The sequence below is a fragment of the Triticum dicoccoides genome, chromosome 7A (assembly GCF_002162155.2).
Source record: "Triticum dicoccoides isolate Atlit2015 ecotype Zavitan chromosome 7A, WEW_v2.0, whole genome shotgun sequence".
In the NCBI taxonomy this organism is placed as follows: domain Eukaryota; kingdom Viridiplantae; phylum Streptophyta; class Magnoliopsida; order Poales; family Poaceae; genus Triticum; species Triticum dicoccoides.
This window is the reverse complement of record NC_041392.1, coordinates 300,641,315-300,655,097: the sequence shown is the minus strand read 5'-3', so window position 1 is coordinate 300,655,097 and position 13,783 is coordinate 300,641,315.

The window sequence follows — 13,783 nt, the reverse complement described above, 5'->3', positions numbered from 1 at the left end:
TCTCCTTTTCCAGCCCAGAATTCCAGCTGCCGGCATTCTCCCTCTTCATGTAAACCTTGTAAAATAAGAGAGAAAAGGCATAAGTATTGTGACATAATGTGTAATAACAACCCATAATGCAATAAATATTGATATAAAAGCATGATGCAAAATGGACGTATCAACTCCCCCAAGCTTAGATCTTGCTTGTCCTCAGGCGAAAGCCGATATCGAAAAATATGTCCACATGTTTAGAGATAGGGGTGTCGATAAAATAAAATACGGACATGAGGGCATCATGATCTATCTTTGAATAGCAACATTATATAGTCATATGATTTCTTATGCTAAAGTAACAATCTATTCACAATGTAAAGTATGAATTAGAAACTTCATTGAAAAACTAGCAAACTATAATGTCAGTCATTGAAGCAATTGCAATTTATCATAACATCAGAAAGAGTCAATATAAGAGCTTTTCAGCAAGTCCACGTACTCAACTATCATTTAGTCTTTCACAATTGCTAACACTCACGCAATACTTATGGGTATGAAGCTTTAATCGGACACAAAGAAAGATAGGGGCTTATAGTTTTGCCTCCCAACCTTTTACCTCAAGGGTAATGTCAACAATAACAGTTTATGATAACCCACATCCAATTGGATATATATATATCAGGATCTTTCCAACACATAGTGCTTGCCAAAGGATAAAGTGTAAAAAGGAAAGGTGAAGACAAAAAATAAAATATAGGCCCTTCGCAGAGGGAAGCAGAGGTTGTCATGTGCTTTTATGGTTGGATGCACAAAATCTTAATGCAAAAGAACGTCACTTTATATTGCCACTTGCGATAGGGACCTTTATTATGCAGTATGTCGCTTTTATTTCTTCCATATCACAAGCTCGTATAAATCTTATCTTCTCCACACTAATAGATCATACATATTTAAAGAGAAATTTTTATTGCCTGCAACAATGAAAACTTACTTGAAGGATCTTATTCAATCCATAGGTAGATATGGTGGACTCTCATGGCAAAACTGGGTTTAAGGATATTTGAAAGCACAAGTAGTATCTCTACTTGCTACAGAGAATTTGGCTAGCATAAGGGGGAAAGGCAAGCTCAACATGTTGGATGATCCATGACAATATAATTTATTTTGGATATAAGAAAACATAACCCATTACGTTGTCTTCCTTGTCCAACATCAACCTTTTAGCATGTCATATTTTAATGAGTGCTCACAATCATAAAAGATGTCCAAGATAGTATATTTATATGTGAAAACCTCTGTTTCTTTATTACTTCCTATTAATTGCAATGATGACCAAAACTATGTTTGTCAGCTCTCAACAACTTTTATTCATCATACTCTTTATATGTGAAGTCATTACTCGCCATAAGATCAATATGATCTCTTTATTTCTTTTTATTCTTTCTCTTTTATTTTATTCCCTCAAGATCATAGCAAGATAACCAAATCCTCGACTTAGGATTAATCTTTATTGTATATAGCTCACGGACTTGATTACATAGATAAGGATCAACACAAAACTCAAAGCTAGATCATACTAAACTTTATTCTACTAGATCAAGATATAACCAAAAGGATCGAACTAAGAAAAACGGTAAAGATAGAAGTGTGATGGTGATACAATACCGGGGAACCTCCCCCAAGCTTGGCAGTTTCCGAGGGGAGTGCCCATACCCATGTATTTATGTCTCTTTCTTCGGCGGTGGTGACGATGGCGTTTTTGATGATGTAGTCAGCTTCAATAATGCACCCTTCAGAACTTGCAGTTCTTGGAGCACACGTTGGAGCATATTTGCATTCTTTTGAATTTCCTCCATAACATGCTTATTTTCAGGCCCCCAAGAACTCTTCCCTACATTGCTTTCACTTGGATGGGATATGTCCCAATTGGAGGGTATATGTGTACGAGGGGTGTTCTCAACTCCGTAATTATGAACCAAATTATGAAAGTTGTTCCGATGTAACCTGTGTAAGGGCCTCCTAGGGGGAAGCCCTTCTCGAACCTCTTGGCCTTCATGATTGTTTGTAGCTTCTATTGCTTGATGGGGATTCGGAATAGTGGAGACGCCCGTCAAAGTACCCCTCTCCGAAGTGGGAGGTTGTTCGTCGAGTGAATCTCCTTCATCCTCCTCCATCATGGCTCCCTCGGCATCCTCCCTTCTAAGTTCCATCTGCATCAACCAAGCATCGTCGTCCGCGTTGTTGGAGGAGGAGGACGACATAATGCTTGGCCTTGGAAATTCTGGCAGAAAACAACTCAAAACGAAAACAGGGGGATTTTGTCGTGGTACACTGGTCAAATCTTTCGGGAGATTATATAATGAATTTTTACCGACCAAAAGAAGTATCATGCAAGAAAATGGAGTCCGGAGGGCACACGAGGTATGCACGAGGTAGGGGGGCACGCCCAGGGGGTAGGGCAAGCCCTCCACCCTCATGGATGCCTCGTGTCCTTTCCGGACTACTTCTTATTTTCCTATTTTCTTAAATATTCCAAAACGGAGAAAAATCACTATTAGAACTGTTTTGGAGTCGGTTTACTTACCGGACCACATACCTATTCCTTTTCGGAGTCTGAAAAGTTCTGGAAAGTGTCCCTTATGTACTCCTCCGGGGTTACAGTATTAATAACATTGGTTTCAACATTTATGGGATGTTTGATTCTTTGACCGTTCACCACCTTCGGATTGTGCCTTCGAAGTTGTTGATTTTTATGGCACTGGAATGATAGACCTCCTTGATAACATAAGGACCTTCCCATTTAGAGAGGAGTTTTCCTACAAAATATCTTAAATGAGAGTTGTATAACAGAACATAATCATCTACATTACGCTTTTGTATCCTTTTGTCATGCCATCTTTTAACCTTTTCTTTAAACAGTTTGGCATTCTCATAGGCCTGGGTTCTCCACTCATCAAGTGAGCTAATGTCAAATAGTCTCTTCACACCAGCAAGTTTGAAATCATAATTGAGCTCTTTAATGGCTCAACATGCCTTATGTTCTAGTTCGAGAGGTAAGTGACATGCTTTTCCATAAACCATTTTATACGAAGACATACCCATAGGATTTTTATATGCAATTCTATAAGCCCATAATGCATCATCAAGTTTCTTGGACCAATTCTTTCTAGATCTATTAAGAGTCTTTTGCAAAATTAATTTAATCTCTCTATTACTCAATTCTAATTGACCACTAGACTGTGGGTGGTATGGAGATGCAATTCTATGATTAACATCATACTTAGCAAGCATTTTACGAAAAGCACCATGAATAAAATGTGAACCACCATCAGTCATTAAGTATCAAGGGACTCCAAACCTCAGAAAAATAACTTCTTTAAGCATCTTAATAGAGGTGTTATGATCAGCACTACTAGTTGGAATAGCTTCTACCCACTTAGTAACATAATTAACAGCACCTAAAATATGTGTATACCCATTAGAGGAAGGAAACGGACCCATATAATCAAAGCCCCAAACATCAAATGGTTCAATAACAAGTGAATAGTTAATAGGCATTTCTTGACGTATACTAATATTACCAATTATTTGACATTCATCACAAGACAAGACAAACTTACGGGCATCTTTGAAAAGAGTAGGCCAATAAAAACCGGATTGCAATACCTTATGCGCAGTTCTATCTCCAGCGTGGTGTCCTCCATAAGCCTCGGAGTGACACTTGCGTAGGATTTGTTCCTATTCATGCTCAGGTGCACAACATCTAATAACACCATCTACTCCTTCTTTATAAAGGTGTGGGTCATCCCAGAAGTAATGTCTCAAATAATAGGAAAACTTTTTCTTTTGCTGGTAGGTGAAACTAGGTGGTATAAATTTAGCAACAATGTAATTAGCAGAATCAACATACCATGGAGCAGTATGAGAAGCATTTATGACAGCTAATTGTTCATTAGGAAAGCTATCATCTATAGGTAGCGGGTCATCAAGAACATTCTTTAACCTAGACAAGTTGTCTGCAATGGGGTTCTCAGCTCCCTTTCTAACAATAATATGCAAATCAAATTCTTGTAGCAAGAGAACCCATCTAATAAGTCTAGGTTTAGCATCTTTCTTTTCCATAAGATATTTAATAGTAGCATGATTAGTGTGAACAGTTACTTTAGAATCAACAATATAAGGTCTGAACTTATCACAAGCAAATACAACTGCTAAAAATTATTTTTCAGTAGTAGCATAATTTCTCTGGGCACTGTCTAGAGTATTACTAGCATATTGGATAACATTTAATTTCTTATCAACTCTTTGTCCTAGAACAGCACCTACAGCATAATCACTAGCATCACACATAATTTCAAAGGGTAAATTCCAATCAGGTGGTTGAACAATAGGTGCAGAAATCAAGGCTTTCTTAAGTATTTCAAATGCTTCTACACAATCATCATCAAAGACAAAAGGAACATCTTTTTGTAAGAGATTAGTCAAAGGCCTAGAAAATTTTGAGAAGTCTTTAATGAACCTCCAATAAAAACCGGCATGACCAAGGGAACTTCTTATACCTTTAATGTCCTTAGGACACGACATCTTTTCAATAGCATCAACTTTAGCTTTATCAACTTCAATACCTCTTTCAGATATTTTATGCCCAGGACAATACCTTCATTAACCATAAAGTGGCACTTCTCCCAATTCAAGACAAAATTAGTTTCTTCACATCTCTGCAAGACTCGATCAAGGTTGCTTAAGCAATCATCAAAAGAAGTTCCATACACGGAGAAATCATCCATGAAAACCTCAACAATCTTTTCACAAAAGTCAGAGAATATAGCAATCATACATCTTTGAAAGGTAGCAGGTGCATTACATAAACCAAAAGGCATATGTCTATAAGCAAAGGTACCGAAAGGACAAGTGAAAGTGGTCTTTTCCTGATCCTATTTTGACACAGGTATTTGAGAGAAAACAGAATAACCGTGTAGAAAGCAAAAATGTGTATGTTTGGATAATCTTTCTAGCATTTGATCAACAAAAGGTAAAGGGTAATGATCCTTTCTAGTAGCTTTATTTAATTTGTGGAAATTAATTACCATTCTATAACATTAACAATTCTTTGTGGGATCAATTCATCTTTATCATTAGGAACATCAGTAATACATCCCTTCTTAGGGACACAATGGACATGACTTACCCACTAACTATCAGCAACACGATAAATTATACCTGCCTCCAAAAGCTTTAGTATTTCATTTCTTAGCACTTCTTTCATCTTAGGATTTAACCGTCGTTGGTGATCAACAACTAGTTTAGTGTCTTTCTCCAATTTTATTTTGTGCTGGCATAGAGTGGGACTAATACCCTTAAAATCATCAAGAGTATATACAATAGCAGAACAGTGCTTCTTTAGAGTTTTCAATAATTTCTCTTCTTCCTGCTCTGAAAGGGTAGCACTAATAATAACAGGATATATCTTATTTTCATCAAGATAAGCATATTTAAGAGTATCAGGTAATGGTTTAAGCTCAAACATGGGATCACCCTTGGGTGGAGGAGGATCCCCTAGAATTTCAACAGGCAAGTTGTGTTTCAAAATAGGTCCCTGTTTAAAGAATACTTCATCTATTTCCCTTCTTTCATTCATAAACATATCATTTTCATGGTCTAGCAAATATTGTTCTAAAGGATCATTAGGAGGCACGACAATAGAAGCAAGACCAATAATTTCATCTTTACTAGGCAATTATTTATCATGGGGTTGTCTACAAAATTTAGCAAAATTAAAATCATGAGACATATCCCCTAAACCAACAGTAACAATATCCTTTTTACAGTCTATCTTAGCATTAACAGTATTCAAGAAGGGTCTACCAAATATAATGGGACAGAAGTCATCTTGTGGGGAACCAAGAACAAGAAAAACAGTAGGATATTTAACTTTCCCACACAAGACTTCAACATCTCTAACAATCCCAATTGGTGAAATAGTATCTCTATTGGTAAGCTTAATTGTAACAGCAATACCTTCTATCACAGCAGGTGCAATATCCTGCATAATTTCTGCGTATAAGGAATGAGGTATTGCACTCGCACTAGCACCCATGTCACATAAACCATGATAGAAATGATCTCCTATTTTAACAGAAACAATAGGCATGCCTACAACATGTCTATGTTTATTTTTAGTATCGGGTCAGCAATTCTAGCTGCTTCATCATAGAAGTAAATGACATGCCCATCAATATTTTCGACCAAGAGATCTTTAACCATAGCAATACTAGATTCAACTTTAATTTGCTCAGGGGGGTGTAGGTGTTCTAGCATTACTCTTACGAACCATAGTTGAAGCTTTAGCATGATCCTTTATTCTAACAGGGAAAGGTGGTTTCTCAATATAAGTAGTAGGAACAATAGGATCAACATTATAAGCGATAGTCTTTTCTTCAACTTTAATAGGTTCAACGACTTTTACTTCAATGGGAGGATGATATTTAAACCACTTCTCCTTAGGGAGATCAACATGAGTAGCAAATGATTCACAGAAAGAAGCTACTATCTCAGAGTCAAGTCCTTATTTAGTGCTAAATTCACGAAAAGGATCAGTATCCATAAAATATTTAACACAATCAAACTTAGGTGTTATACCTAACTCCTTAACTTCGTCGAGTTCCCAATCTTCAGAGTTGCGTTTAATTATTTCCAATAAATCCCATCTAAATTCAATAGTCTTCATCATAAAAGAACCAGTACAAGAAGTATCGAGCATGGAGCGATTATTGAGAGAAAGCCGAGCATAAACATTTTCAATAATAATTTCTCTTGAGAGCTCATGATTGGGGCATGAATATAACATTGACTTAAGCCTCGCCCAAGCTTGAGCGATACTTTATCCTTCACGAGGACAAAAATTATATTATAATTACGATCACGATGAACCACATGCATAGGATAAAACTTCTGATGAAATTCCAATTTCAATCGGTTGTAGTTCCATGATCCAATATCATCACATAGCCTAAACCATGTCAATGCCTTTCCCTTCAAAGATAAAGGGAAGACCTTCTTCTTGATAAAATCCTCGGGCATACCTGCAAGCTTAAATAATCCCCAAACTTCATCCACATAGATTAGGTGCATATCGGGATGTAATGTTCCATCTCCTGTAAAAGGATTAGCTAGCAGTTTCTCTATCATACCCGAAGGAATTTCAAAGTAAAATTTTTTAGTAGGTTCATTAGGTTGAGGAGCAACTCTTTGCTCTACTGTTTGGGGTGAAGATACCCCGAACAATCCCCTCAAAGTATTATTTTCCATAGTAACAAGTGACAGTAAATTTTAGCACACTATATAAATTTTTCCTCACCAAATTCCACCTACCAAAGGCGCTTCACTCCCTGGCAACGGTGCCAGAAAAGAGTCTTGATGACCCACAAGTATATGGGATCTATCATAGTCCTTTCGATAAGTAAGAGTGTCAAACCCAACGAGGAGCAGAAGGAAATGACAAGTAGTTTTCAGTAAGGTATTCTCTACAAGCACTGAAATTATCAGTAACAGATAGTTTTGTGATAATTTAATTCGTAACGGGTAACAAGTAACAAAAGTAAAACAGGTGGAGCAAGGTGGCCCAATCCTTTTTGTACCAAAGGACAAGCCTGGACAAACTCTTATATAAAGGAAAGTGCTCCCGAGGACACATGGGAATTATTGTCAAGCTAGTTTTCATCATGCTCATATGATTCGCGTTCCTTACTTTGATAATTTGATATGTGGGTGGACCGCTGCTTGGGTACAGCCCTTCCTTGGAAAATCATCCCACTTATGATTAACCCCCCTCGCAAGCATCTGCAACTACGAAAGAAGAATTAAGGTAAACCTAACCATATCATGAAACATATAGATCCAAATCAGCCCCTTACGAAGCAACGCATAAACTAGGGTTTAAGCTTCTGTCACTCTAGCAACCGATCATATACTTATTACTTCCCAATGCCTTCCGCTAGGCCTAAACAATGGTGAAGTGTCATGTAGTCGACATTCACATAACACCACTAGAGGAAAGACAACATACATCTCATCAAAATATCGAACGGATACCGAATTCACATGACTACTTATAACAAGACTTCTCCCATGTCCTCATGAACAAACGTAACTTCTCACAAATCATATTCATGTTCATAATCAGAGGGTATTAATATGCATAAAGAATCTGAACATATAATCTTCCACCGGATAAACCAACTAGCATCAACTACAAGGAGTAATCAACACTACTAGCAACCCAGGTACCAATTTGAGGTTTTGAGACAAAGATCGGATACAAGAGATGAACTAGGGTTTGAGAGGAGATGGTACTGGTGAAGATGTTGATGGAGATTGACCCCCTCCCGGTGAGTGGATCGATGGTGATGATTTCCCCCTCCCGGAGGGATGTTTCCCTGGCAGAACAGCTCCGCCGGAGACCTAGATTGGTTCCGCCAAGGTTTCGCCTTGAGACAGTGACGCTTCGTCCCGAAAGCTTTCTTATGATTTTTTCAAGGCGAAAGACACCTTATATCAGAAGATGGGCATTGGGGGGCTTCCAGGTGACCCACGAGGCAGGGGGCGCGCCCAGGGGGTAGGGCGCACCCTCCACCCCTGTGGACGGTGGGTGGCCCCCATCTGGTGCTTCCTTCCCCCAATATTTTTTAGATATTCCAAAACTGACTTTGTGGAGTTTCAGGACTTTTGGAGTTGTGCAGAATAGGTCTCTAATATTTGCTACTTTTCCAGCCCAGAATTTTAGCTGCTGGCATTCTCCCTCTTCATGTAAACCTTGTAAAATAAGAGAAAAGGCATAAGTATTGTGACATAATGTGTAATAATTGCCCATAATGCAATAAATATCGGTATAAAAGCATGATGCAAAATGGACGTATCAACATCGTCGTGCTGACGAAACTGTCCCTCGGCCTCAACTGGATCTAGAGTTCGAGGGACATCACCGAGCTGAACGTGTGCAGATTGCGGAGGTGTCGTGCGTTTGGTACTTGATCGGTTGGATCACAAAGATGTTTGACTACATCAACCGCGTTACTTAACGCTTCTGCTTTCAGTCTATGAGGGTACGTAGACACCACTCTCCCCTCTCATTGCTATGCATCCCTAGATAGATCTTGCGTGATCGTAGGAATTTTTTTGAAACACTGCGTTCCCCAACAAAGTAGATGGAAGCCTTTCACTCTCTTGAAGCCTCTCTGTCTGAATATTATGGCTACTGAGAAATCTGCAAGGAAGGGTGGAACGCAGCACCATGGAAACACTGCTCTAGATCTACCTCCCGATCTGTTTGAATTGTACAAGTCAGATCCAGAGGAGAGCTACAATTGGCACAAGACTAGAATACAATGGATCAGAAGATATTGGGCTGAACAGTGGTTCAAGTACAACTTCGTCACTCCTGAATATGCTGAAAAGAATGCTATCAAGCGCCCATAGGGTGATGTTCTTTACAAGAATCTGCAACCCAAGTCGAAGCCTGAAGCTATTGCCCAAGGCTTCTATCCTTGCATGGTCCGAGGACCTCAGCTAGAAAATGTCGACACATCACCTATTCTATGGTGTCGTGACGACAATCTCTTCAAGCGCAACTTTCAGTACGCAAAGCAGTCGGTAGCCAAGAACAAGAAGGATCTCGGACTCTACTTCAACCCTAGTTCGTCTGCTCCAAGGCCGGATGGCACACATGATGTGAATCCTAATGTCATCAGCCCCTTCAATAGCTTCGATGGGCTCCTGTCCCATATTGCTGCTCAGAGGGCCACAGTAGAGCAATCTGCTGAGGATGCAGACTCTGAGGATGCACCTGCACCACCGAAGCAGAAGAAGAAGTCAAAAGCTTCAAAGCCCTCTGCAGCACTAAAAGCTTCAACTGCGAAGCCATTGACAACTGCACCGCCTGAACCTAGTGTGCAATCTAAGGAATTGTCTTGTGTCTCCAGGAAGACCAAGAATCCCAAGAAGATTTCAGGGCATGAGCTAACTCCAGCTGCCGTTCTGCGCAATGAAAACAATACCATTGATCTGTATAGCGATGAAGATCTTGGTGATGACGCTCTAGAGATGTTGATCAAGAGCAAGCAAGAGGCAGAGATCTTCCATGATCTACCTCTCTTTGATGCTGACATTCTGAACAACTTCATTGATGAATGGTTTCAGGACCAGCGCATCAACATTGATGATTTGCAGCTCCCAGTGGACATCAGCGTCACTTTTCATGGAGCCATTGCAAATGAACTTGCTCTAGCTCAGGAAATTGTCGAGCTCAAGAACAAGATAGACTATGAAAAGGCACACTTCAAGAAGCACATGGCCAAGCTCAGTGTGGCTAATGTGCAAATCTTCAAGAAGATGATGAATGACCTCAAGGCCAAATTCAACAAGAAGCGTGAAGAAGCCAAAGGCTCACGCGAGCGCACAAAGTACTACGCGTAGTGTGTGCAAGCACACAATGAGGCTAAGAAGAGGAAGGCTCTTGGGCGTCCTGGCATCGACCCCAAGATGGCTGCCAAGAAAAAGAAGAAGTCTGCTGAAGCCATACCTGAAGCTCAAAAAGGAAGGAACAACCTAGCATTGTCTTCCCTGCTAGCATGACGGGCTTGAAGCCAAAGGTCCCCTTAGCAGCCTCTGAGCTGAAGAAGACAAGGCAAGACGAAGCCGAAGCCAGAAAGAGGATGCTCAAAGACACCTCTGACGGTGCTCCCTCCAAGAAGAAGTTGAAGACAAAGGCTTCAAAGTCTTCAAGGACAGAGCATGCTGCTGCCCCGGAGCCCCTCAACATTGAACCAATCTCTGTTGCTCTCCCTGCCTCTACCAACCAAGAGCGCCGCCTAGTTATTCATGAGCCTGCTTTCATAGAGGCTCCAGAAAGTGAAGATATTCCAGTTGTTGACCCCAACGCAGCTAAAGATATTGGTCGCGACGACAATGTGAATGATGATGAAGCCCTTCCTTAGCTTGAACCCAAGTCGGTATCATCACCTGCTCTTACGAGCAATGAACTTATTAGATTTGGTTGTCCCTTGACGCCAGTTGCTCAAGATGACTCATGGGTTGAGCAACAACAACAACAACAACAACAAGACACCCCTCTACAAGATGAGACCCCATGTACTCGACCAGCTCAAGTCACCACTCTGGTGCTTGATGATGACAACTTCATGGAACATACCACTCCCTCTCCAAAGGCGTCGCTAGCATTTCGCAGGCTTTGCAAAGGCCTCAGGCCTCAGGTCTCCATGACAAGCATTCCAGAAGAGGATGTGCAACACAATAGCTCAGTAGCATGTCAAGTGTTTCCTGAAGCCACCTCTTCTGTGTATGCTTCTGAGTCTAAAGCTAAAGCTGCTAAAGACATTTCGGCCGCATCAGCCGAAGAAGAAAAGGAAGAAGGAAGAGAAGCCACACCCCCTGCCAGTGATCCAGTCCAACCAAATGCAAATGTGATCATGCCCGACCCTCTCGTTGTAGAAGAGATGGAGGTTGAAAACAATGAGGCTGACACAACCAACTCTACCGAACCCAATGACACGGTCATGGCTGAAGGCAATGTGGAGCCTGAAGCCAATGTTGCAAGTGACACCATTGTGCAGCCAATCACCTCTAATGACGCCGTTCCCCCACCATGGCCTCATACCATTGAACGCACGTTTCAATCATGGTGAGTTGGTAACTGTCAAATGGCCCATCATGGTTCTACCAACTCCTCCCGGCCCACAATATGATTATCATGTGGAGCAGAGGCCTCAAGTTTAGAAGCCTAAGCCAAGATTGCCAAGGCTTCCAAGTGCTGCAACAACTCAGGGCTTCTTCAGTGTGCATAGCTTCAGAGAGCACAACACATTCTTTGACAGTGCCAAGAACCCGTACACGAAGCCAAAGATATCCTTTGACAGGTTTTGGAGCCATCAGCAGCGAAGCTACTACTCTTGCATCTTACACAACCAGGACTGGATATTTCTGCATAAGCGTGTAGCGACCCGACCCGAAATTGGTCAAGTCTCTATGTATCAGTACCATCCCAAGATCATGCTAGCACACACAGTACATTGATGAAAAATTCAAAGTTCAATCACACCTGATTTATTACACGATTCTTATATCGAGTCTTTATTAGAATAAATTCGGCCGAAGGCCAACTCATGAAAAAAAACTAAATGCTGCGGAAGCGTAGACGATAAGCGAGTCCATCCGACTCCATAGGGCAATCACCAAGCGTAGATCGTAGCCTCACTCCTGGTCGGAAAACTCCTCTGCAACATGAGACATTGCAGCCGTGTGGGTCAACATTTTGAATATGCCTGCAAGTCATAGAGAGAACAACAATAATAATGCTAACACTATATGCAATTTGGCTGCGGGGCTCTAAGTTTTATGTTTTTGCGAACAAGCCAATTTTCCCTACAACAAAGGACTTGCTTGCAATTACTACAAAATGTTGGTTTTTAAGGAGATGGTTCCGCCAACCAATGTCTCATACCCGAAATCATTAATAACCCATCAATTAATTAATTATGTTCGGTGTTGAGATTTCTGAAATACTCCAATTGCAGAGGCCTAGTTGTCTGTAACCGGGGACACGGCTAATCAATTAGGTTTCTACTTTGCAGAGTCTTGTGCACTTTACCCACAAGAATCGTTCCCTCCTTTATGTCCTCGCACTGCCTGGTGTTTGGAGACGGGATGAACAAAATAGGGTCTTCTGTAGAGTTCCTTTGGGCCACTGCCGGTGCCCATCCAATCCTACCGTTGTTCTACATCTCGTAGCACCATCCGGCCAGAGTCACGCCTAGGGTCGACCAAGCCAGAGCCCATAATGGCTTGCAGTTGCACAAGTAAGCTTCCGGTCAAGGGGTACCCATCCATCTCTTCGTGGTTGGGTGAAGCTTTCCGCAAGATGTCATGGCGCTATATCATGCATCCCGGCCATCTGCTGGTTTCTCCAGGGTGCCCGTCAACTGTCCTCCATCTAGTAGTGAATTTGAAGTCCATCTTGAGCTTGAAGTCATGGGGTTGTCATCATCTTGACTCTCACATCTCCCTTATGAATCTCTCAATCAACCCCGTCTAGGAGCATAGAAAAATAAACTACATCATCCCGGGCAATGGTAACAAGGGGAATTGGGTTCAACCTACCACATGATACTACTCAAGAACATAACTTAAAATTCTCCTACTGCATGCATGGTGGGGAGGAATAATTCTAATGCAACAAATCATAGGTATTGTAGAACATGATCAAATGACTTGCCTGGCTGACGCTCTTCGAACGCTAGTGACTCGTGATAGCAAGCTTTGCACTCCAGGAATTCTATTCGAAACAAACAATAAACACATAAGCATACAACTATATTAACATAACAGCAAGCTAACGTAAATCAGACATAAGCAATCAAACCAAAACCAAAGGAAACTGGAAGAACTCAAAAAGGGTTTTCATTACTTCAAGCAAACAACTAGAAAATGGTTTTATCCTACTAAAACCTTCTTTAACAGAACCAAAACAAGAGAGGAAAACTTAATAAAAACTTGGTGCAAAAAGAAACACATTAAAAGCTATTTCAAAACTCTAATTATGACTAAAACAACACTAGGAAGAAAAAGAAATAAAATTTTTATTTTTCTGTAAATAAAAGTTCACCTTCTAAAACTACAGAAACAACTTTGAAATAAAATATAACCGAGGTGGAAACAAAATTTTAAGTAATTATAACAATAGAAAATAGCAGCAAGGTGAAATAAACTAAAACAGTGTTGTTTTCATGTAAAACTA